Source organism: Lates calcarifer, linkage group LG18, assembly GCF_001640805.2.
Source record: "Lates calcarifer isolate ASB-BC8 linkage group LG18, TLL_Latcal_v3, whole genome shotgun sequence".
Taxonomy (NCBI): domain Eukaryota; kingdom Metazoa; phylum Chordata; class Actinopteri; family Centropomidae; genus Lates; species Lates calcarifer.
This window is the reverse complement of record NC_066850.1, coordinates 6,477,760-6,500,759: the sequence shown is the minus strand read 5'-3', so window position 1 is coordinate 6,500,759 and position 23,000 is coordinate 6,477,760. Positions and strand designations below refer to the sequence as shown.

General features: G+C 41.0%; 1 protein-coding gene across 4 annotated transcripts in view; it reads left to right on the top strand.

Moving 5' to 3' along the window:
• Nucleotides 1-7,808: 7,808 nt before the first annotated feature.
• plxna4 (plexin A4) overlaps nt 7,809-23,000 on the top strand; it is a 227,585-nt gene continuing 212,393 nt past the window's right edge. The window contains exons 1-2 of one of the 4 annotated variants that reach the window (XM_018670973.1): nt 7,809-7,958; nt 18,248-18,314. The gene's annotated coding sequence lies outside the window, so the exon portion shown is untranslated. Of the gene's footprint in view, nt 7,959-10,054; nt 10,517-18,247; nt 18,315-23,000 lie in introns of those variants that run through there. The other 3 variants (XM_018670972.1, XM_018670976.1, XM_018670971.1) reach the window with 3 other exon arrangements.

Sequence of the window (23,000 nt, the reverse complement as noted above, 5' to 3'; positions counted from 1 at the left end):
ATGCAAACACACACATACAGACACACACACATGAACTGAGAAAGAGCTGTATGGGGTTAATATGTACTGTACAGAAAACATGGAGGAACACAAAAAGCAGCAGTTCCCTATTCTTCATCAATTCTTTATGGTCTTTCTATTGCATTTTGTGTTTCATCTTGTTGCACAAATACACAGGTGCACGCTTTTTGAATGGTTCACTCTGCCTGCCAAACACAAGTGACATCAACATTTCCTTGAACTCAGTTAGAATTAATGAAAACTGCAGTTCATGTAATAGGAACACTCATTCTATAAATTGTGGGTAAGTTGATTAAGAGCCAACATGAGCATGACAACAAAAGTCCTTTTAAATAATACACAAAATCCAACAAAATATGACAAATATCCTTAGTCCCAGTAACAGTAACCACAGAGGGAAGGTGAACTATTCTGACCTCATGGGGATACTGCATTTTTTTAGCTTCCTTTTTGACATTTGTTTCCTTTCCTCTGTTCTTGAACAAGACATTATCCAGTTGCTGCAAGTGAGCAGCAGCATGTGTACAGTAAACATGTACAGGCCCCGGCTTTGACAGTATGTAAATATGTGTACAATGTGTGTGAGGAAGAGAGTGGGGATGAAAATGGGAGAGATTGCTTGCACCATCTCTCCTCTTTCAATCAATAAGGCTGTGATTCTAATAGACATTGATTGCATCTGAATCCCAGATCCCAAGTCACAAATGTGATTATAAAATGGCCAGTCTTGACACTTTATTGAAAACAATGAGGCTGGAAGGAGAAAACGGGAAGAGGGAGGGAGTGGGAGTGACTGGCTGGAAAAGATGGATTAATCTTCTGCTTGTCAGCTTGCTGAAGTCTTCTCCTTCATTCACCTCTTCTTTTGTGTGTTTGTGCGCATGTGTGCACACAAGCAAATGTGCACATTCTTTTCCTGGTGTGTGCACCATGGAGTGTCGAACTATTGAAAAGAGCAACAACACTGAAGAATATTCCCACTGCAGCATGGCTGAACTGTAAACCTTAGCATATCTCAGCTACTGTGGTTGTGGACCTGTGAGAGCTGTGATGATCATTTTCTATGATTCTAACTCAAAATTCTTCTCAAACCACACATGATTTATATGGTTTTTCTTAAAGATCAGTGTTCCAAATGTAACAGAATAACAACTGATGGGTGTAGAATTATGCTGTTTAAATTTAAAGCCCACATATAGTCAAATATAATCAAATACATTGTGTGTGTTTTTAAGTGCTGAAATTATGACAAATATTTCTGATATTAACAACCCTTTAAAAGCACCAGAAACCATTAATAATTTATAGTTCTTGAGCACCAAATTAAATATCAGTCAATCATTTCATAGTGATAGCAGGTTTCAGTCATGTGAATTTTGTCAGTGGGGCTACACTGTTTGAATGACAAATTGCGCCTTTAAAAAACATCTACCATCTACCAGTTCCACCAGTAACTCATTACGAATTCATCAAGCTAGAAGTTATGCCATAGCAGTTCTTTTCAACAAGTGTCACTTTAAGTTAAAGTAGCACCAATCTAGTGTTTCAGTAATGCTGTTTCAGAATTTGAGAGGTGCTTAAAAAGCGTTTACAGCCCTGCATTTGCAGTGGATAGCCTTTATTTATGCACTGATTACATTTCCAGTTGTGGCCAAGGATTAGTGTGTACATGTGTTTGTATGCATGTCTCTTGTCTGTGTAGGTGTATCGAATATGTGCCAGTTGTTGAATGAGATGCCAGTATCATCAGATGCCTGTGACTTAATTGCTGTGTGGTTTGGATGGTTCTGGTAGGTATTCCATTGGAGTTTACATAATTCCTTCTGCAATGAAAACAGTGATGAAGCTATTTTCCAAACCCTTGTTTATAATGTATTATCTACCTGCAGGTATCATTGCATAAGAATCAAATTATGGATACTTTTGAGCTGATTGAATTTAAAAGGAATTTCTTGGTAATGCAAGGAAGGCTCAGCTTTTATATCACAGTATACCCTGCTGTTTAAACAGTTTGTTCCTACTGGAATATCATCACAGAATTATCTGAATGGACACTGCCCCTCCACCCCTTACCTTAATATAGACACGGAAACTTGTAAGTACACAGTATACTGTATTGGTTTGTGTGCCCGGTACTTTTTCTTGCATTTATCTGTGTTTTTCTTTTTCTTTTTTTTTCATAGAAACATCTCAAGCAATGCAGAGTGGGATTATAAAGTATTACTACAACTACAGTGTGAAAGATTCAATGAAGGATTATAAAAGTCAGGGTAGATCCGGGACGAATGCATTAAAAGGGATTTCTCCAGTGATTGTGACTGCACATGCAAACAACAAGCACATCTTGAACATCCATTGAAATTTTTTAATAAAGATCCATTCCTGCATATTGTTTGACAAACAGACCTGGATGTGTTGTTTTGGCGCATTCTACTATGTGCTCTCATTCAGCTTGTAAATCAAAGACATCATTTGTCTGCAACATGTTTGTGCTCTTGTTATTCACCACTGACAGATTATTTCAATATGATGTTTTGTTTTGTCTTCATTCATATATTCAGAACTTTGGTTCAAAATACTGTCAAATATAGCAACATTGTAGTGTTTGTCTGCATGCCAGAGCATTCTTATTTATTGTTTGTTAACAGAGTGCAGCAGTCGCTCTGTCAAAACTTCCATGCAAAATGAATATGATATAGTCTGTCACTCATTGCTTATGGTAACACATGCAGTACTTTCTGGCAGAGTGCAATGACACTGCGTGTTTATGACATGTATTGATGCATGCATAATTGCACCATTTACATCTCCTCCGTCAGACTTGGAAGACAATGATCAATTTAAAATGTAAATGTGTTCCCTCCGTGTTCAATCAATTAACAGTGAAAATAACATTTGTGGGTAATTTAATGTTTTCCCTTCCTATTCCTCCCTCCTCATCTTATTACTGGTGCTCATCATGTATCATTATGTATGGGCTGAATAAGGATTTAATGTGTGAATTGCACAAATTTTCTACAATTCAGTGAAGGTTTGCTTGACATACGTGCCATTTTACCAACGCCATGATCAGTGGAGGGGGTGGAATGGAGGCTCAGTGGAGGAATTGTGGGAGGCAGAGTTAATCATTCAGTTAGTCCATCCATGTGTTTAACACGGCAGACTTGCTTGTTTCTGGGTTTGTGATTTGTTTGTGCTCCTGTTGCCTTTTGAATCTTTCCTGTCTCTGAATATTTAACATGATGCACTCAGACACACGTCAGAATGATTTTAAGTGACACATGTTTGTTTCTAGAGACTGCAGTATGCACAGAAGGCTATTTCTGCTTTTTTGAGAGATGGTTTTACTGCAGGTCACAGGACCCAAAATAAATTTATTACATGCTCAAAATCCTTGGAAATGCTCATTCAATTTAGCCAAGAATATCAGGACAGATAAACATGATGAGACAAGAATATCCGAAGACATGGACCTAGAAAACAAAGCTATTGCAGAAAGAGGATATGAACCACACATAAATTTGGCCAGTGGATGCATTCCAAAGGGGAAGTGGAAGGGATAGTGATAGTGTATAATGTGGAACGTTGCCAGTCGATATTGCGCTGAAAGCTCCTGGTCAAGTTGGTGAAAGATACAGTCGATAGATAATATCCACAGACCACAGCAATGGATTCCTAGAACCGTGTGTTTGTGTGTGTGTTTGCTTGTGTGTGACAAAGGAGTGAGGATAGATGAGTGAAATACAAGCGCTCTCTCACTCTGGACAGTCTGGCTCAGTCCTTATCAGTCTACCTTGCCTCACGAAAGAGACGAAGACACTGCTTTCATTTTGTTGGCGGCAAAAAGGACTTGGGGTCACGACATGACGAGCTAACAGTAGGCTGCCAGGCGCCAATGGGCCATCACTGAGTGCCTGTGCCTGACCATAGCCTGCGGTTAGTGGTTTGTCCAGCCCTGATGCATCTACTCAGCTCTTATCAGCATATGTTTTGCAATTTTGAGCATGTTGAATTTGCAGTGGTGGTAGTTCGCGAGCGGTTAACATTATTTCCTCTCACATGGGTGCAGAACATACAAGCACAAACATACCTCCACCTTATATACACAAAAAATGACACAAAGTGGCTATGGTCAGTTGACCTTTGTGCATTAGTTTTTTGAGGAAAGCATGGTTGTCAGGGACCTTAGATGGAAGACACAGGGAAAAAGAAACTGCAATAGGAAGAAAGAAATATATAGGACATGAAGTGCCATACATTCAGAGATCTTTTATTGAGTTTAGTGCATACATCTAAATGTTTTGCCTTCTACAATATATGTGCAAGCTAGGCAACTTAAACACTCGGTAAAGGTTAGGGAAAGATCATGATTATAGTTAGTAAAAAGATCAATGTTAATTGTAGGAGCGGGATGATGAACTCTACTCTAAAGTCAGTCATAAAGTCATCCATCCAAAACTCTGATATCAACACCTCTCTGCTTTAAAGGACTCACAACTTGTTGTATTGACACTGTAGTGGAGGATAGAACACTGGGCTAGTAATAGAGTGAGATGTCAACAGGAAACTGTGTGGCCCCTGTGAGCCACATTCTATCTTATCATTTTATTTTTGGTTGTCTCTCTCTGTATATTTTGTGTCCCTAGTCTCCAACCCCCTGACCATCTGCAGTGCCCATCCCAACGGAAGGGTTTAATTCTGGAGGGACAGAAAGAGGCACAGTGGGGGTGGCTTGGTCTGGATCTCCATGGATGTGAGCTTGGATCTCTGGAGAGGAGGCTGGCAAAACATTGACTCACCTGGCCCTAGAGTGTCTACAGACCCACACACACACACACACACACACACACACACAGATACATGGACAGACAGACAGGCAGCTGCTAGCCTGATGGGGAGGCTGATGGAGATGATGCATGGATGAATAAACACACACATGACATGATGGAATAAAACTGTGCACACATTTACGGAAAAAGTAGTAAGTCATCAATATGCAAACGAACTAATTATATGACTGAGTGACATATCCAATGCACCCGTCCATCCACCAGCATGCACCAGCCCATGCACACACACACACCAGTTATACAGAAATGTCAGCTTCAATATAATTTACTATCTGGTAGCTCATGATACAGATGGAAAATTGAAAACCTATTTACAGTCCAAATCAATGAGGTATCAGAGTGTCATTCATTGCGTCCATACAACACATAAAACTTTATTAGCTTAGCGTCACGCTAATAGATTTTCTACAAAAATGAGATATCATGGATGAGATTGACATATCCAGTGTTTCAGTGTGATTAAACCACAAAGAAATAAGCCACTGGGAGAGTGAAGGGAAGACACTATGAAGATGGACATACTCAATCAGGCATCACCATTGGCAGCCCATAAATATTATCATCCCGGAGCTAGAAATGACTTGTGAATTGACCATAAAGCGGATATATACACACTTGGTATGCGTGATTTAGCTGCCTGCCGCATTGAGGGATATACTGTTACAGATGTGTGATGGATGTCTGTTATGTGAATGATACAGTGTGTATGCAGGGTGTGTGTGTGTAGTAGGGCTTTCAGGGGAAAAGGGGAAGACCCCTGGGAACAGTGTACCACTGTGGGGTGATCTCTGTATCCCCACAGGCTTAAGATAAACCATGTACAGCTGTGTTTAAAGGGGTTCACTGAGTTAATTCAAAAGGATACAGGGACGCGATGCAGGCTTATGCGCATACACACACATGCACACACACAGTTTTCGGCAAGACGAGGAGAGCTGCTGAAATAACCCCATGCCAGCTGGCAACAGACCCACACAGACACACAGATACACATGCGCACCTCCCTCCAACCCACTTGACTGCATTAAAAAGGAGGCTTCATCAAAGCTATTCATGTTGCCTCCATAAGTCATCATCTCATTTGCAAGACAAATGGGGAAGTCAAATTGGTCAGTGCATTTTAATAAAGAGCCAAGCACTGAGCTTGCATCCTCCTCTCCTCCTTTGCCCTCGCAGACACAGGCTTTCACACAGCAGGACCAGATTTGCTGAACTCTTAATAAGCCAACATTCAAATTTATATTTCAACACCTGTATAACAATAACCTGGCGAGCCCTGTTTGCATTTGTCATTATACTTCTCATTCAGTACATTTAACATTCATTTTTTGTATTAGTGTCATAAAATCAAAATTTTGTAGTAGGATTAAACCAGTGTCACTGCTTAATATTCATGCTGAAGTGCTATAGTAGTTTTAAACTAGGCTTTCATTCTGTACAGAAAATATGCCCCAAATACCAGGAATAACCAGGAAGAATTAACTTTTAATCTAAACATTTAAGATAAACTGGACAAAATGCTCAGAAAATGTAAATTTGAACATCCACTGTTGTTGGGAAACTCTATCTGCTAAAGAAAATTGAATGATATGAGTATAAGCTCTAGGACAGCTATTGGTGCACCTCATGATGGGATTGTTTCACAAATCCTTGTTTATATTAATCTTTAAGTTTGCTCTCATTAAATGGTATCAGACTAGAGGCAAAAGAGGTAAGACAAACAAATTTCTTCTTTGATTGTTAGCTGTCAACGCAACATTGAAATACCTGATGTGCATGCAAATCTTCCACTTATCTGTTGTTTAAAAAACCTTATGTGTTTAAGTTTTCAAAGCAAACCTGTGTGTCCTTGGATTGAATTAATATATGCTCATGCAGTGCACAGATAGGATGTTACTCCTATGATAAAACATAATTATACAGACCCATTATCATTTGGTCCAAGCATGTTTGATCTACTCATGGACCAGCGACCTTAACATTAATTTCTTAAGGTCATGCGATCCTGACCCTTCATGGAATTACTATTGTCACTGTAGATTGCAGCGCTATTGATTTGCTGCGCTTTGAAAGCTATCTGATATTGAGATCCACAGACTGTTGATTTAGCTCTGTGCTTGTATTGAATAATTAAATGAAGCCAATAGGTTTGTAGATATCTATGCATTTTCATCCTTCAAATGACTCCTGGAGATACCCTCAGAGTCTGTCATGAGGACCAAAATATGATAAATGAACACAGATCTGACACAAACTGACACCAACGGGCTGTCAAAGAGGTTTGAGTAAATAGCAACCACCCCCAAACACATAGCTATTGTTGACTTATTGTTTGAATTGATTGACTAGGAGGCAATCTCCCTCAGAGGTGACATTGAGGTTTAGGACCTAAAAACCTTTCTTTGTTTTCACATTTTTGTTGAGAAAAGGCTATCTTAGTCCATTCCTTGTGTTGCTGTTTTTTTTCATAACACAAAGTGTTACCCTGCCAAGGAGCAGAATGACCTCTTATACTCTTCTTTTCCCACGAGTGAATCTATACCAAATATGTATGGTTATATTTTTGGGAGATGTGTGATACACAAGGCTTGAAATCTTCATTTGATGTAACACTGAAGTCGTTAATATGAATCACATCTTCAGTCAAGCACTGGAACAAGAAGATACATAATATGTGATACTACATACAGCGTGGAAAAAGTTCAAAGTTATGTCTGCAGGCTCATTTGAACATTTTTATCAGGCCTGTCTGCATAAAATGTTCCACCACAAATCAAGGGACTACAGAGCTATAGCTAAAAAGTGTAGCGTACCTATTACGTGGTCACACTTTTATTTTACTGTAGCTTCAAACGTGAGCCTTTTGTCAGAGAGAGAGAGAGAGCACAGGTGAGCGAGATTACAGTCACGTGACGTCAATTATTGGCGTGTCACTCCATCTTTGTTTACAGCCGTCACGTTTCTTTTTCCTCGATATTGTAATTTTTATAACTTTTAACATCGTAATTGGAGTTTAAACTAGTGCCTAAGATGCATTTGAACGCAGGGGTTTACTCGTTTGACAGACAGTTGTGGAAAATATGCGAGGTAAGTAAGTTTTTCCAAATGAAGGCTAAATGTTTGTGTTTTTCGGGTTCCTTCTGTGGATATTAGCTTTTGCAGAGTTATTTCAGTGCCATGTTGGTCATGGTTAGCGTACACGGAAACTAAAATAGCTGTGTTAGTGCCATTGTCAGCTGTTGTGCTGGTCTTTGTAGCCTGTAAAAGAGTAGCAAATGTGTTCTTCCGGCCTTTGGTCCTTCTCCCCCACCCAAGAGACCAATGACGATACATTGTATGTCTGTAATATTGCTAGAACGGCGAGTTCTGACTCATTTTGACCTTGTTGAAGGTCACCGTTGTGCTTCTGCTCTGTCTGAAAGACCTAATATCACTAGTATGAATATTTTCTGAGGCAGCAGATCACAGGCTTATCTCGTTTGACTTCTCTGTTGTGCTTGTATTATACGTGTATTGTAGTTTTACAGTTGTAAAGTTTTACACTTACACGTACTCGTTTTAAAACATTTTGTTGAAAGATGGTCATTAAATGGTCACAGAGCACTACAGAACCAGCGATGCACCTTGCTTTGGTTTGTATTTGTCAGTGTCAGTGGCTGTAGAGTTTCTTTGGCCTGTAGGTGGGGCTCTGATGCAGTGTTTCAAAGCCGAGGGACCCCTCTAAAAGTGAGAGCAGGAAGAGAAGGAGGGAAAGAGGATGGGAAAGGAGGGAGAGGACGCAGCAGCAGGCACGGATGCCTCCCCAAAAGACCCCCTTAAGCGCCCACTACCCCAGACTTTCAGGGATGTAGACTGTATGGTCAGGGCGCGCGTGCTCCGACTTTATTCTCCCAGTCAGCTGGCATAAATTTTTTTCACATTTTTTTCAGTTAGTTGTTTTCATTGAGCTCATTGCCAGGTCCACAAATTCTACATCCTTTCACTAATTATTGGAAATACTAATATTGCAGAACAACGTGGCTAATTTTGGAAGTTATCTCATCAGGTGGAAATAAAAGAAACCTCAGCATGACTAATGTGCGCAATATTTTGCTGATATTGATGGATTTGTTTTGAATTGTCATTGTATGAAGATAAGGAGTAGGCTTAATAGCCCATTTTGTGGAAAAAGCATTATCCCCCCACACCCACACTGCTTATTTCTTTAAAGACATGATTACATAATTAGGCTTTTAGAATATTAATTGCTTAAAATGTATGGGGGGAGGATACACTCCTGAAGCATGTTAAAAGATCATCAAAGAACAAAAATGCAGATTCTAATCCCCTACAACTATGCAAGTGTCGTAATTATGTTGCTGTGTTGCTTAATCTCTATCTTTAAATGATCCTGCGATTAGATATTCAAATCCGATGATCTGATCATTTCATCCCGGTATTGTAGAGTATTTGTGTAAATTTCCCTTTGGCATTGCCAAATCCCATTCTCAACGGGATGAATGCATTACATAAACCTTCGTCTGGCTGCGGGACCCATACCTCACTGCATAAACCTCTACTTTAACAAACATAAGCTTTATTTAATCTCATATTCTCTGTTACGGCCTTATTTTCGTAGGTGAAAAAATACCCCGTCAAAGGGTGGAACTATTGAACTTGAAAATTAACTTTTTAAATCCTTCCTGTTAAAATATGTTTGTGCGATTGTTTTATGGTGCTGGCACAAAAAATAAACGTGAACCTGCATTGGACGGTAGTGGAATTACCTTACCTCAGCTGGCGCTCTGTCGCTGTATTTAAAGGAAATTGGATCATAATCATGATTACAGTAATACATGTCTTCAGATGGACATTGTTTGGTCTGGCGCTCATTAATGCGCACTAAGCTTCTTTTACGGTAGTTGCCAGGGGCTTAAAAATGTAACCCAGGCGCAGCCCCTTGATATTACTGCGGGTGAGTCGGGATCCTTGGTGAAAACAGTCGTTTTTTGCAGCGGACGAAGCGCCATCTACTCAGTCCCTCCCGAGCCTTAAGATCCGCTGCGAAACTGCAAACTCCGAGGCTGCAAGCGCACCTCTCTCTCTTTCTCTCTCTCTCCTCCCTCCTGTCCCTCTCTCTGCTCTCTCTCTCTCCTCTCTCTCTCTCTCTCTCTCTCTCTCTTTCGCACTCCGCTGCAGCACCCTCAGCACCTCAGTTGAACAGGAGCACCGCACTGAGTCACATCTATACACACACGCTCTCTACACACACACACATACACGCACACACACGCACACAAGCACAGCCTCCTGCGGTATCCCATACGGCGCAGCGGCTTTTCCAGCGGCATACCAAGTGCGTCCTAGCCGAGGGATGGGAAGTGCTGCTCCCGGGTCTCAGAGCGCTCAGAGCGGCGTAGTAGAGTCCTGCTGATCGGGGATGCTGCTGGAAGTCTTCTGCTATTTCTTTTTCCCGTGCAGGAATCGCCTTCTAACTACAAACCTACCGGGGATTTAAAGTGGACAAGCCGTTTGATCAGGATATAACATTATTCTAAGCATTTCTCATTTTTGGGGGGAGTGAAAGGAGTTGGGGATTGCTCTGGACGTGCCTCTTATCCGCAGTGTCGATGCGGCTGCGGCTGTGATATCTGCATAGATTACAGGTAAGGAAAGAGGGTTGTTACGGCGTTAGTTCCCTCAGTCAGGACTGATTTTAGTGTGCTTTGGTGCCACTATAGCCAGGTTTTGGGTGTGAGGTTGCCACTGCACCAGCCAGGTGATTCGAGGCGTGCTGCACCTGTTCTAGCTGCGCCATGCCTGCTCTGCGCACTCCGGCGATGGGGCGGATTTCATTCCGAACCTGTCCATCTGGATCGTATAACTAGCCCCGGGGAGAATTGCAGGAAAATTTAATGACCTGCTATTTCTCAGAACTTGGGACCCTATATTGACTGGATTCCTTCGGTTTTGGCGCTTCAGATCATTCATGCCCTCCATCCACTGTAAGCCAGAGACAGCTGCATGCCCACATTTTGCTTGTTCTTCTTGCAGTGTTAAACTCTGAGGGTTAAAAACAAACAAACAAAAAAAATTGTCGGGGATTCCACGTCGGATTTGTGCAGTACCCCCGGGGATAAACCCAGTGCCTAGGATATTTAGTGGGGTGTAGACCCATGGACTGCAGTTGGGATTTCTGTCGTGGCTCGGCTCTAAAACATGAAAATGGATAAAACTATCTGATATTCTATCACACATGGTTTTGTCAGGATGCTTAGCAACTGCAGTTCCCGCGACACGTTAAAATGAAAAGGCTGATGGGAAAACATTGTGAATTTCAATGGTGAGCACAGCGTAGTTCATAAAAAAAAGTTCTTTAATCCATGCCGTTTTGGAGCATATCCTGCATCTTTAGAGATCCACGTTGGAGTGGTTTTTATGTAGCCTGAAAGTATTCAAGCACGGTAGCCTTTATAAACGGTTTCTTTGTGATATCAAGGTTTCACACTTGCACAGTCCCTACTAATTATTTCTTGGTATTTCTGCCTTTGAACATCTCCTTGTAGCTATGTATGACAATATTTTTAGGACTCACACTGTAGCCGCATGGTTATTATTTTAAGAGTAGCTATGTCTACTGTCTCATAATCGGTGGAAAACGCTCGTTGCGTTATGCAGTATTAACTCTGTCACATTTGTCCCCATGTGGCTTTCAGGATCGCGGGGATATGGCAGTCTTTTCTGAGAGCTTCTGAACTTGACCGATGTGGCTCAGACAGAGCGCCTCAAGAAGGGCTTGACTTTAGGGACACTCATGTTAACAGAAAACACTGTAATATCTCTACAGGGACTTAGTCTCTGTGGTATGCAGTAGGCCGCTGAGTTTAATATGACTTTATCTTAAGCCATGGAATTTTATTACCAGATTATTGAAGAATTTTTGCTTTGATATTGAAGTAAAGAATAACTTGCATACACTTAACTATCATAAATATTATTCAGGTCTTTCTGTATAGAGTATAGTATACACCCAAACATGGTGATTGTGATGGTGTTTTCAGAATATTGAGTGTGATTCAAGTCTAGATTTATACCGCACTGCCAAACTGCAGTTAAACAAACCTGGCGACTTTCATTTACATAGATGATTTAGAAGTATTTGGATGGTCAACACACATAGATTACCTTCTTGACTGTGTTGCACTTTTCCCATGGAGTCACACAGAGTAAGCCAAGAGACGTGGTGATGAGCAATTTTTCCTCAGTATTTAAAGTTTAAGATGGTAAACACTGTCTTAAAATGATGCATTTGGCTCTATAAACAGTATCGTACTTTGCTATCAACACACTGGTTGACACAATGGTAGAGGCTCTTCTTAACATGCTATAGCTTTGCTTCAGCCATGTAGTGTGATGTAGGTCTGACTCCAAATGTGGCTCACACACTTTGTCACCCTCATCTCTCTCCTGCTCCATCACTCCCTTCTTTCTCGCTTGCCTTGCTCCCGCCCTCTTTCGCACCTCATACACAGAAAGCAGCTGCTCCAGCCTATGCAAAATGCAGATCCCTAGTGCAGCAGTCACACTGAGTACTCTGAGCCCGTCTGCCGGTTTCTCCCGCCCTCTCTCCACCTGCACTCCACACTCAATGCATCAATTCAGTGTCGCCCCTCCAATCCCTATTGGATGTTATCTTATACCTGATGTACAGCATTGTGTTGTTGTTACACAAATAATGTCATAAGCATGGCAATTATACATTCTTAGTTGGGTTTTAATGATCCCACCAAAAGGCTTATGTACTTGTTTAATATGTGCTCAGCAGAGCATGGCTGAAGGGACAAGGCTATATGCTGGAAAGTCCATGAGGGGCAGTGTGGCTTCACAAGCTGGTGCAGTGGATAGATTGATCCCATGGTCTAGGCTTTTGTTGGCAACAATTTTGCACTATTACACAATTACATTATGCGTAACTGTCCACTGGATAATTAATAGCAATGTGTGTGTGTATATATATATATATATATATATATATATACGTGTGTGTGTGTTTACTTTCACATAATTCAAAATTTTGAAATTATAGTCATCATTCCATAGATGATATTTCATAGCATTTACATATGTTTAGATGTGCTGTGGGGTGGTAGCAAAAAATATTGTTACATTATTGGATTTTATGAATCTGTATTGGCACCAAAGTCTGATGAGTTTTTAATGGGCAGCTGAAAACAACCGTAACAAAAAACATTAGATGCTGTTGGTTGATGTGTGGTCCATTAGTTGCTGTTTAACTGCCTGTGACGGTAAAGCAAAGGGAAGTAGCTTGCCTACAGGGCAAAGTGTCTCCACTGCAGGCTGACGTTCCTCTGCTTGTGTGTGTCAGTGTGACTGTGGCTGGCAGGCATGCCTGTGTGTTTGTGCCTGTTTTGCAGTGTTAATGTGTATGTCAGCTCATTTCTGAATGTTCAAATTTGTGTGCCTGTCCTCTTACTGTGTGTACGTGTGTGTCTTCTGCTGCTGTCAAGGTCTCAAGGGAAAAACATTTAGTCCTTGAGCAGTTTGATAATCCTATCTCATCTGTGTCTTGCCTCCTTGTCGTTTCACCAAATTCCAGCTCAGCACTAAACTCTTAAAGGCTGTAAGAGCACTTGGCACCACTCATTCTCCCTCCCTCCCTTCCTCCCTCTCTCCCTGTGTGCTGTCCATCAAAGCCTGCCTATAGGAGTTGGAACAGCAGCCTTTATCGGCCTGTAAGCACCTCACATTGACATACTACTCCCTGTCTGTTGGCCAATGTTACGGCTACAAGGCTGGAGTTTGGACCCAGAGAGCATGGCCTTGTCAATATTATGGCTTGCTAATGGATAAACTCTTACTCCAACCTTGGCAGTTAAAACATTCATTACATTTTGGGGGCACTTACAAGAGTAAGCTCCATAGAAAGACTCTGCAATGTGTTCATGTCAAGGGGGAAACCATGAATGAATATGAATGGGGAACCTTAGAAAGATTCTCTGTGGTGATATAAATGCCTGGTATCAGTGTAGGCAAGACTCAGGCGGAAGTGTGTTTGTGTGTCTATGTGTGTGGGTGTGAATGATGCATCTGTGACTGGCCTGGCGAGGCCCTATATGAATACTCTGGTCACAGAGACGTATCGTCATGTCAGACTGAATGATGTGTCTGTGGGTTGGACCTGAATGGAGCTCTCTGTTTGTTCTCATTCTCTTTCTGTTGCTCTCTTTCTCACTTGATGTCTCCCTCTCTCTCTCACTCATACACACACACACACACACACACACACACATGCACACTCACACTTACACCCCTCTGCGCTGTGACAGGACTACCAGCCACAGGCTAGTGTCCAATTAGACCCCCCTCTTCTCTTGTGCCACCAAACACCACAGAGAAGATTGCAAATTGTATTTCCATGTCACCAACTGTTCTTGCCACTATAATCTGTCGCCCATATTTTAGGACAGTTAGACACATGATTCTTTAACAATGGCTGCAGGCATAAAATAAAGTTGAAAGTATAATGTTCGGGGGTGCTGTCCATTATTCCTTATTTAGCTGTCACAATTAAATGTAGAGTGTGTTGGTTTGGTTGGAAAGTGGTGAAAAGTTTTTTTTTATTTAGGATGAGTGCTTTAGAATTAAATTTTGAATTATAGTCATCAGACCTGGCCACATAAAACCTCTCTTTGTTATCCTGTCTATGTGGACTTGACTCAGATTAGGCTTTAGACTTGGTGTACGATGTAAGATTCAAAGTCTATTATGTTATAGTTGACACTTCATTAGAAAGATGGTATCACTGACTGAGGCCTTGATGGTTTTCATCTAAATTCCAATTTGGGGGGAGGATTCTATGCTACATTAAGAGAATAATTGCTTACAAGTATGTAATTAACCCTTTGGTAATGCACCATAGAGCTGCATATTGATGTTTGCTCCACTGTCATCAAGGACAGCAGAGATCTGAAGTGAGGATCTCCAAACAATAGGCGTTGTGAATTCTGTGGGGAGAAATCAATGCGCGTCACAGCATCCAATTTAACGAGAACCTTTGTTCTCTTCTGAATAGTTTACTCAGCATATGTGTGACGCCGACAGAGAAGATACATATTATCCTATATGTGTGCCTATATGTGCTTATATCTTACTTTTCAGAACTTCTTTTTCATGTTGGCAGTCGTTGGAGTCCTGTTAAGCTGTCACATGCTTTTATAATGGGGCCCAGGACATGTACATGCTACTATATCACAGTTGCACCACTTTTATTTTCTCCCTCAAGCCTTCTCTCATGCTTCCTTTCATCTTTTTTCTCAATCCTTCTCTCTCTCTGACCGTTTCTGCCTCCAGCTCTCTCCTCCCATATCTTTCTGCCTGACTCTAAGCTGCCAAGCACATAACTTTATCTGTGTGTTTGTGTGTGGGGTTGGGAAAAAAAAATCCTGACTGTTGTGACATTGGAATGACCTATGAGGGAGGATATAAAGTGAGAAGAAGACATGGGATATTGCTGTTTTAGATAGGAATCAGGGAGATGTGGAAAGGCACCAATGTATCAGTGGGTTTGCCAGACTGTTCCTTTTGATAAGACGATGTTAAGCGTTTCTCCCAGGTCTCTATGATTCATATGGAGCCGTGAGTCTGATATATAAACAGCTCTCTTTGATGCAGCGGCAGATGACACGCTGTGGCATATTGGCTCTTATGTTTGTGTGTGCCAAGCCGAGCATGACAAGCAGTAAATTAGTTTTGTTTCAGATGCATGAAATGATGAGAAAATTGCAGACAGTCTTAGCCCCCCCCCCCCCTTCCACTCGCTCTCATTTGCTCCCGCACTGATGCCTTAAGTCCACACAAGGATTAGGCCCCTAATTCTGTTTTCATCTTGCCTGTCGCAAAGAAGCATGGGCATGCATGCTGAAGTAAGCATGCATGCGTGCACACACTTTTTATTAATCCATATCACACAATACCTCAGAGCTCTCAATGTTTATCATGTAACCTACAACCAACATATGAACTCTTTTTTTCATGGCTTGTAATTCTTCCCAGAGGGACTGTGTTCAGGCAGACACTTCTAACATTTGGGCTGTTTTTCTCATCACGTTTTTCAACAGCAAGTGTTTCTTTAAGTGAGGCTGCAGGAACAAACCACACTTTGATAATGTGTTGCTCAAGAATGCAGTTCTAATGTGTTGTACATCAAAATTATTATGACTGTGAGCCCGCATGTCAACTTCTTGAACATTAGGGTTGGTAGTGCTTTTAACATGTTAATTAATACAATTTGTTGACAGTATTATGTATGCTCTTGACAGTCCACTCTGGCCCCAGTCCTGCTTTAACTGCATTTGTTGTAGTAGCTCTGGACTCCCATTGATGAAAACTGTTTTTCAGAGAAGTTGAACTGGTTTCAACTTGAAAAGAGGATCAGTGCTTATGGTGCAAGGTGCTAAAAGAGGTCAGTGACTTCTTTTGGGTTAAGAGCGCTCACTGCACAACCTCTCTTTTGAAATAATAACAAAAAGATACTAGTATCACTTTGAAAAGATTTTGGTAGATGTATATAAACTGTGAAAGAAGACTGACCAGTACAAAAAAATGCCTTACAAAATGACTATATTATTACTGTTATTTAAAATAGTTGGTTTATTAGTTACTAAGTGTAGTGCCTCAATGATTGGCAAGTGTTTTCAGACCCCTGTAGGAATGCCTGTACTGAACAGTGCTGCCAGTAAAGTACATAGAGAATGTAATTACTATATTTGATTACTATATTTGTATAGAATAACATTGTGTCCTAGCAGGAGGGGTCCTCTGTTTGGCTCACCAGAGGATTTAAAGTTAATGATATGTCTCACCAGTCTTTTCACACACACACACACACACACACACACACACACACCACACACTCTCTCTCTCTCTCTCTCTCTCTCTCTCTCTGTATCACTCCTTCTTGTCTCCTCTCTCTCTCACTTCCTGTCTGCCCCGAGTGTCAGTGGTGTCAGGGGGCATCAGTATGCAGTGTTACCACAGTAATTGTGAAACAGTGGGCTCAGGGAGGACCCCTACTGCGCTATAGCCAGAAGGCAGTGGGATTGGTGGAGGAGACCTGTTTTACTATAATACCCTGCCTACATCATCCCACCTTCTCCTGTCTGCCCCCTCCCCTCAGGATATATCGTAGCCTAGCAGCATAATGTCGGGGATGTTACAGAGAGATTTAACAAGACTTACACAGGATTTTTGTGTTATTCTTCTCTCTGTGTGCTACTCCCTTTTGAGTTTGGGATTTCGCCTTTCTTGAGTATTTTTTTTTCTTCTGTTGATGGGATTTGGAATGGCTTGTGTCTGTGCGAATGCAGTGACTGACTCTTAGCCAGGGCCCAACTCCTGCCAAGTGCTAGGGAGAAGTTTGTTGCTCTCCTGGAATAAAGTGTGTTTCATTTGTTATTCTGGTCTTGTCTCTGACTTTCATCACTGATGGGTATTGATTTTTGATTGCTGAAATTAAACTTTCCAGGAAAGGGGTGATTGCATCAGAGTGTCAAAGTTTTAAGTGTGTGTTTACTCACACATGATATCATCCCTCAACTCTGACACATGTTTGACTTGTGTCATCCCTTCTCACTCCTTCCACTGTTGTGACAATTGTTGGGATTGAGAATCATCTAAACTGCACTGCTTACCGCATTCCTGTTTGGCTCAGCACAGGGAAGACCTATTAAATATTTCCACTACAGTGACACACACCATCCTTACCTGCCACCCACGCAACTAACTGTGTTCCTATGGCAACATGATTTGTCAACTGACAGCCCCTCCACAGAAATTGTCCTCACTGCTGTGCTTCCCTCGAAAAAATAGCAGGAGGCACTAAAGAGACGTGATGGGTTGATACTGTGATCGACATTCAACCTTTCATATGACAATAACTGGGCTCAGAAGATTCACGATTAACTTTTATCTGCTGTGGGAAGAGGAGCACTGATGCTTGTTGACATTCTCAACACTGATGACTGTTGGTATGGGTTTGAATGACTGGATTTTGAGATGCTCTACCACACCGAAAGTCCTATTTATTAGAAAACACTACCTGATTGAGTGTTTTAGTTGGGTGCTTATTTTGTGATACATACTACCCTAAGCAGCAGCAACAGTTTTTTCTACCCAGTTTCAAATTTTTGACTGGAGTACCCCAGATTACTACTGATTAATCGTGTAACCATAAAGTTTGGAAAAAAGTGAAAATAGTCTCTCTAATGATTTTGCAGCTACTAGACACCCATTAGTATCTATATGGACAAACACTGGCTGTTATAACTAAGCCTTTCAGTACTGAACACACATCTCCTTCTTTTGCCACCTCCACACAGAGCAGTAGGAGTTGTTGGAGACATCAGCATTACTCCAATCCCCAGATGACAGACTAGAAGAGGAAAGGTGAGCCACTTTGTTGTACTGCATCAAGTATCCTCTCTCTAACTTTTTCCTCTGTTGGCTCACAAAAAGGCCATCCTCTCTCTCTCTCTCTCTCAACTGAGTCTACAAATGTAACTGTGGAGAAAGCACAAGTTCTGAGAGAGGTTTTCATCCCTCCCTCCACACTCCCCTTTCTTTGTGTCCATCCGTTCTGCATTGTCACGGCAGTCCTTCCAGCTGAGCTTTGATTGGGTTGTTCTGGGCCCACCGGCAAATCTGGCAAACAGATAGTTATGTGGTGTGTGTGTCTGTGTGTGTGTCTGTCCATGTGTAAGTCAGTGTGTGTAAGAGGTTTTTCCTCATGTCCCTGGGAAAAGCAATGCGATGAGGTAAAGCTTGCAGAAAATCAAAGTATAAAAACGGCCATGACCGACTATGGAGAGACGAAAGCAGGGGAGGAGGAGAGGAAGGAACTTGGGTAAAACGCTGGATAACAATTTGCATCCTCTCACTTGCCACTGTGAACGATGGCTGACTAGAAAGCTTGTCTGATGTGTTTATGCCACAGGCTTTGAGGCTTTGAGTTAAACGAAGAGGGAGAGTTTGAGGGGAGGCAGGGAGGGGCTGTGAAAAGGCATGTAATGGAGTGTAAACCTGCATGAACTCAGTTTAACCACCTCTGAGTTTGTGAAATAGCTCACACATATTTACAGCTGATATTCAAGGATGCTTCTATGTAAATTCAGAGTGTGCTACTTGATGTTAACCTCTCAGATGCATGATTATTTTTAAGCAAATTAAATTTCCAATCAAGTATATTTAAGGAGGCTTTCAATAATGAGCCTCTATAAAGTCATCACCCTTACAATAGAATATTCTCAGACACACTTAATGTGCTTATTAGTATACACCCAGAGCACCTGCCATCTCTCTTTGCTGGAGTATTTCTGCCTGTGTGAATGAAGGAGCTCTGCTGAAGTACCCACATTTGTTCTGGTCACATTTCCTTAGACTCTACCTTTGTTTTGAAAAGTTAACTATTGTTAAAGCAGCCATGCATCCTCAGTGATAGCAATGTTTACAGTCAAATGATCAGCCAGGGGGATCTCCAGGACCAATGGCCATGTGTAGACATAACCTAATTTACACTGGCTGCTGAAATATCTCTGAAGACAAACTCCGCCTCTGCTCAACCTTTTCAGCTGTGTAAAAGACTATCCTAGTCTATGGTTAGTGATTTTTGGATGAAAAAGGTGCATAAACAAAGTACAAACCAAAAACTGACAAGAATTGACAACCTTTTTGTTCTGTAGCAATACTCTTAATGTGGGCAAAGCATTTTAAACCTGCTGGCAGCTCTGTTTTGTCTTAAACCTGGGCTGGCCCAGGTTTAAACCTGGGCTGGTCCACCCACACAATCCAACAGCCAATGGCAGTAGAGAAAAGCTGTTTTGCAATACTACTCAAGTTTCTATTGTTTGTACACTGCAGCGGTTGAAATGTCTCTGTAGTGGCCAGTATTATATTAGTGTACAATACCAAATGGATTCTGGTGGAGATTTTGTGTCTGTGAGGTTGTATGCAACCTGCATCTTATAATCTATGTGTGTATGTATGTAAGTGATAGAAAATGTGAATGAGTCTGTAGCTTCTTCCGTAATGATGAGAGTTGATTTATGAGCCTGTGAATGATTTAATCATGGCCCATGTCCCAGTAGACCTCTCTTCCCTCCTTCTTTCAGATGCCTCTTTGTGCTCCAGGACATCACAGACCAAGTATGATGCTGACATTTGGCTTGTGGTGCAGATTTATGGTTGAATAGACTCCATACGCATGCACACATGCACGCATGCATGGACACATTCAGCAGTTTTGCTAAATCACACAGTATATGTGCTAAGTATAATGCTGACCAAATGTACAAGAATAGGGAATACTTGACCTTGTCTTAAATTCACTTATGGATTGTAACTAATTCATCATTTGGATATCTTTTTCAATAGATGATTTGAGATAATTCTTTGAACATTACATCATTTTTTCAGATCATGCCTCTGTATTCATGTACTGCTAAAATGCTTTTATCAGTTCAAGATCACCGCCATTGACCTGCTAGTGTGTACTTTTTGATTTAGCAGCATGAGCTCTGACCTTTCTCCTTGCAGTCAAGCACAGCAAGGGGTGCAGGAGAAATATATAGGTTCACATAAAGGCAGTGTGTCAGTGTGTGCATTACCCTTAGCAACATGCCCTTCATTTTCACTGTGTAGAATGTCTTTGAAAGGCTTGGGTATTTAGTTAAAATTCACCTCAATGAACATGAGTTTGACATGCATCTGCAACATGAAGGTCTTCCCTGTTGCATCATTTGACTCATCAATTAAATATTAACACTGTCAACATTTTCATAATGAGCCCAAAGGACACTCTGTACTGTAATTATTGACAATTATTTGCAATACTGGCAAGTACCTATAATAGCATCATGCCAACATTAGTTGTAGTAGTTGAGATAGATACACTCTTTCATCATTAGACAGTGGAGGAATGACATTAAACGGGAGAAGTGTTTTTATATGTGTGTACAGTAATGTACACATCTGTGTTTCCAGTGTAGAATAGAGTGCTTTGGTGCTAACATTATTTAATCACCAACATTTCTTATTGTGGGGAGTTAACTGTTATTTTACTCTTTCAGCACTGTTATATCATTCACTCTTGACTTTCTCTCTCTTACTTTGACCTTTTAGGAAAATGACACATCCACATCTTGACTTCTGCTTATCATGCCAGCTGTTTCTTCTTCTTCCTCTCTTTCAGTCTTTGCTCTCTCAGGCAGTAGTTATAATACAGCACCATTTGCTGAATGTGTTTAAAAATGGAATATCTCAGGCCCTGGAAGGGCACTTTTGACACATCCTGTCAAACTGCTCATTTTTCAGTTTTCTGAGACCATTACTGCAGGGCTGCAAGTCTCTGCAGGTGTAGACATTCTGTCTTCACTAGTATGTCCCATATTCTATATCGGTCCCACATAGCCTTTACTCAGGTAATTTACACTAGATGGGCATATGAACAGGAAGACAAAGTATGACGTATACTTTCTTATAAAGAGAAGTTGAAAGTGAGGTCATATTTTTCATTTTAATTGAGGCAGCTGCAAACTAAACAGCAGGACGGTCAGAAATATAGATAGCATATGGTTGTGTTGTATATGACAGTACATTAATGTCCCTGCCAGACTGATACTGTGACTGAACTGTTAGTAGCTGCATCTATTGGGTTTGAACACACTACCATGAACACCAGTAAAATCCAGTGTAGTGTTCAGTTTTCCATTGATGCTGTCAAGTAATGTGTTGATTCACCTCAGTAGTAATTTGTGTGGCTGCAGTTTATACTGTCGCTGAATGACATTGTTTCTAATGGATGTCCTTGTTATTTTATCCATTCTCCTCAGTTATCTAGAAGACCAAGTGTAAATAAATTAAAGTTTCTCCCTGAATACAAGGGAGAAACTATAATTGTTAAATTATGATAGTGTTTTTTTTTGGTTCAGTAGATATGTAGAGACTAGTTTAGTTTGCAGTTAAATGGGATATACAGAAACAAAGGAAATAAAAATTTAAAAGGCCACTACAGGCCAGTCAGCTGACCTCATTCCAGCTGTGCATAGTAAACCAGGAGCTGAGATCTTTAAGACTCTTCTTCATCACCACCATGGATTATAAGGGAAAGCTGTAATCCATGCACTTTGAGCAAACCAAATCAACCACTGCACTGATGAGGCTCACAGATGTGCATGGTACTCTTCTTTTGTGTGTGTGTGTGTGTGTGTGTGTGTGTGTGTGTGTAATGGAATGGGATAAAATAGGATGGATTAACATGGCTGTTTTTGTCCAATAGTTTATTCCTTGTCCTTTGTGCCAAGTTCAGCACAGTCCACATGCACATACATTACCACACACATTTGGTCACACACATCAACAAACGTAAACATCTCTCACACTGAGCACTTGGTGTGTACCTCACAAAAAAGAAAAAGAAAAAAGAAGCCCAATGTAGAAACAGAGTGAGGGATCAGAGACAAAGCAGCAGTTTAATGTTTTATTATAATCACCACAAATCCTTCTAAATGATCTAGCTTTCATGTCTAAGAAGTTCATCCCAGAGGTCAAGTCTGCTTTAGCTCTGTTAAGCAACAGCAAAAGAGGAGGACGGTGAAAGCAGAGGATATAGACAGGTCACTGGAAAAGGGATTTAGAGGGAGAAACAGACAAATATGGATAGATATGAAGAATGAATAAAAAAATCTGTGAAACTGACTGTGTGGTCAGTGCTCAGTGATCACTAGCTTCATTTGTCAAGACGAAACGTCTGAACTGGGGCAAGTCTGATCCTGTTTACACTGACTCAGCCAGAAAACCTGATTTAGAGTGAGTTCAGAAGCAGTTATTTTGGCATGTAGCGATAATGTTGAGTTTTTTCATTCCTGGCGCCACACAACCTGTAACCAGGAAATAAACACCATTCTGACAGGTTTATGAGAAGAGCGGATGACACAGTTTTACTGGATGTTATTGACAAGTGAGAATTAATCAGGAAAAACTGAGTGGAATTAGTTTGTACAGATGTCAGGTCAATGGCATTGTGACTACAGTTGTCCTGAAATATTGTGAAAGTAAATTTTGAGTAGTTAGACAACA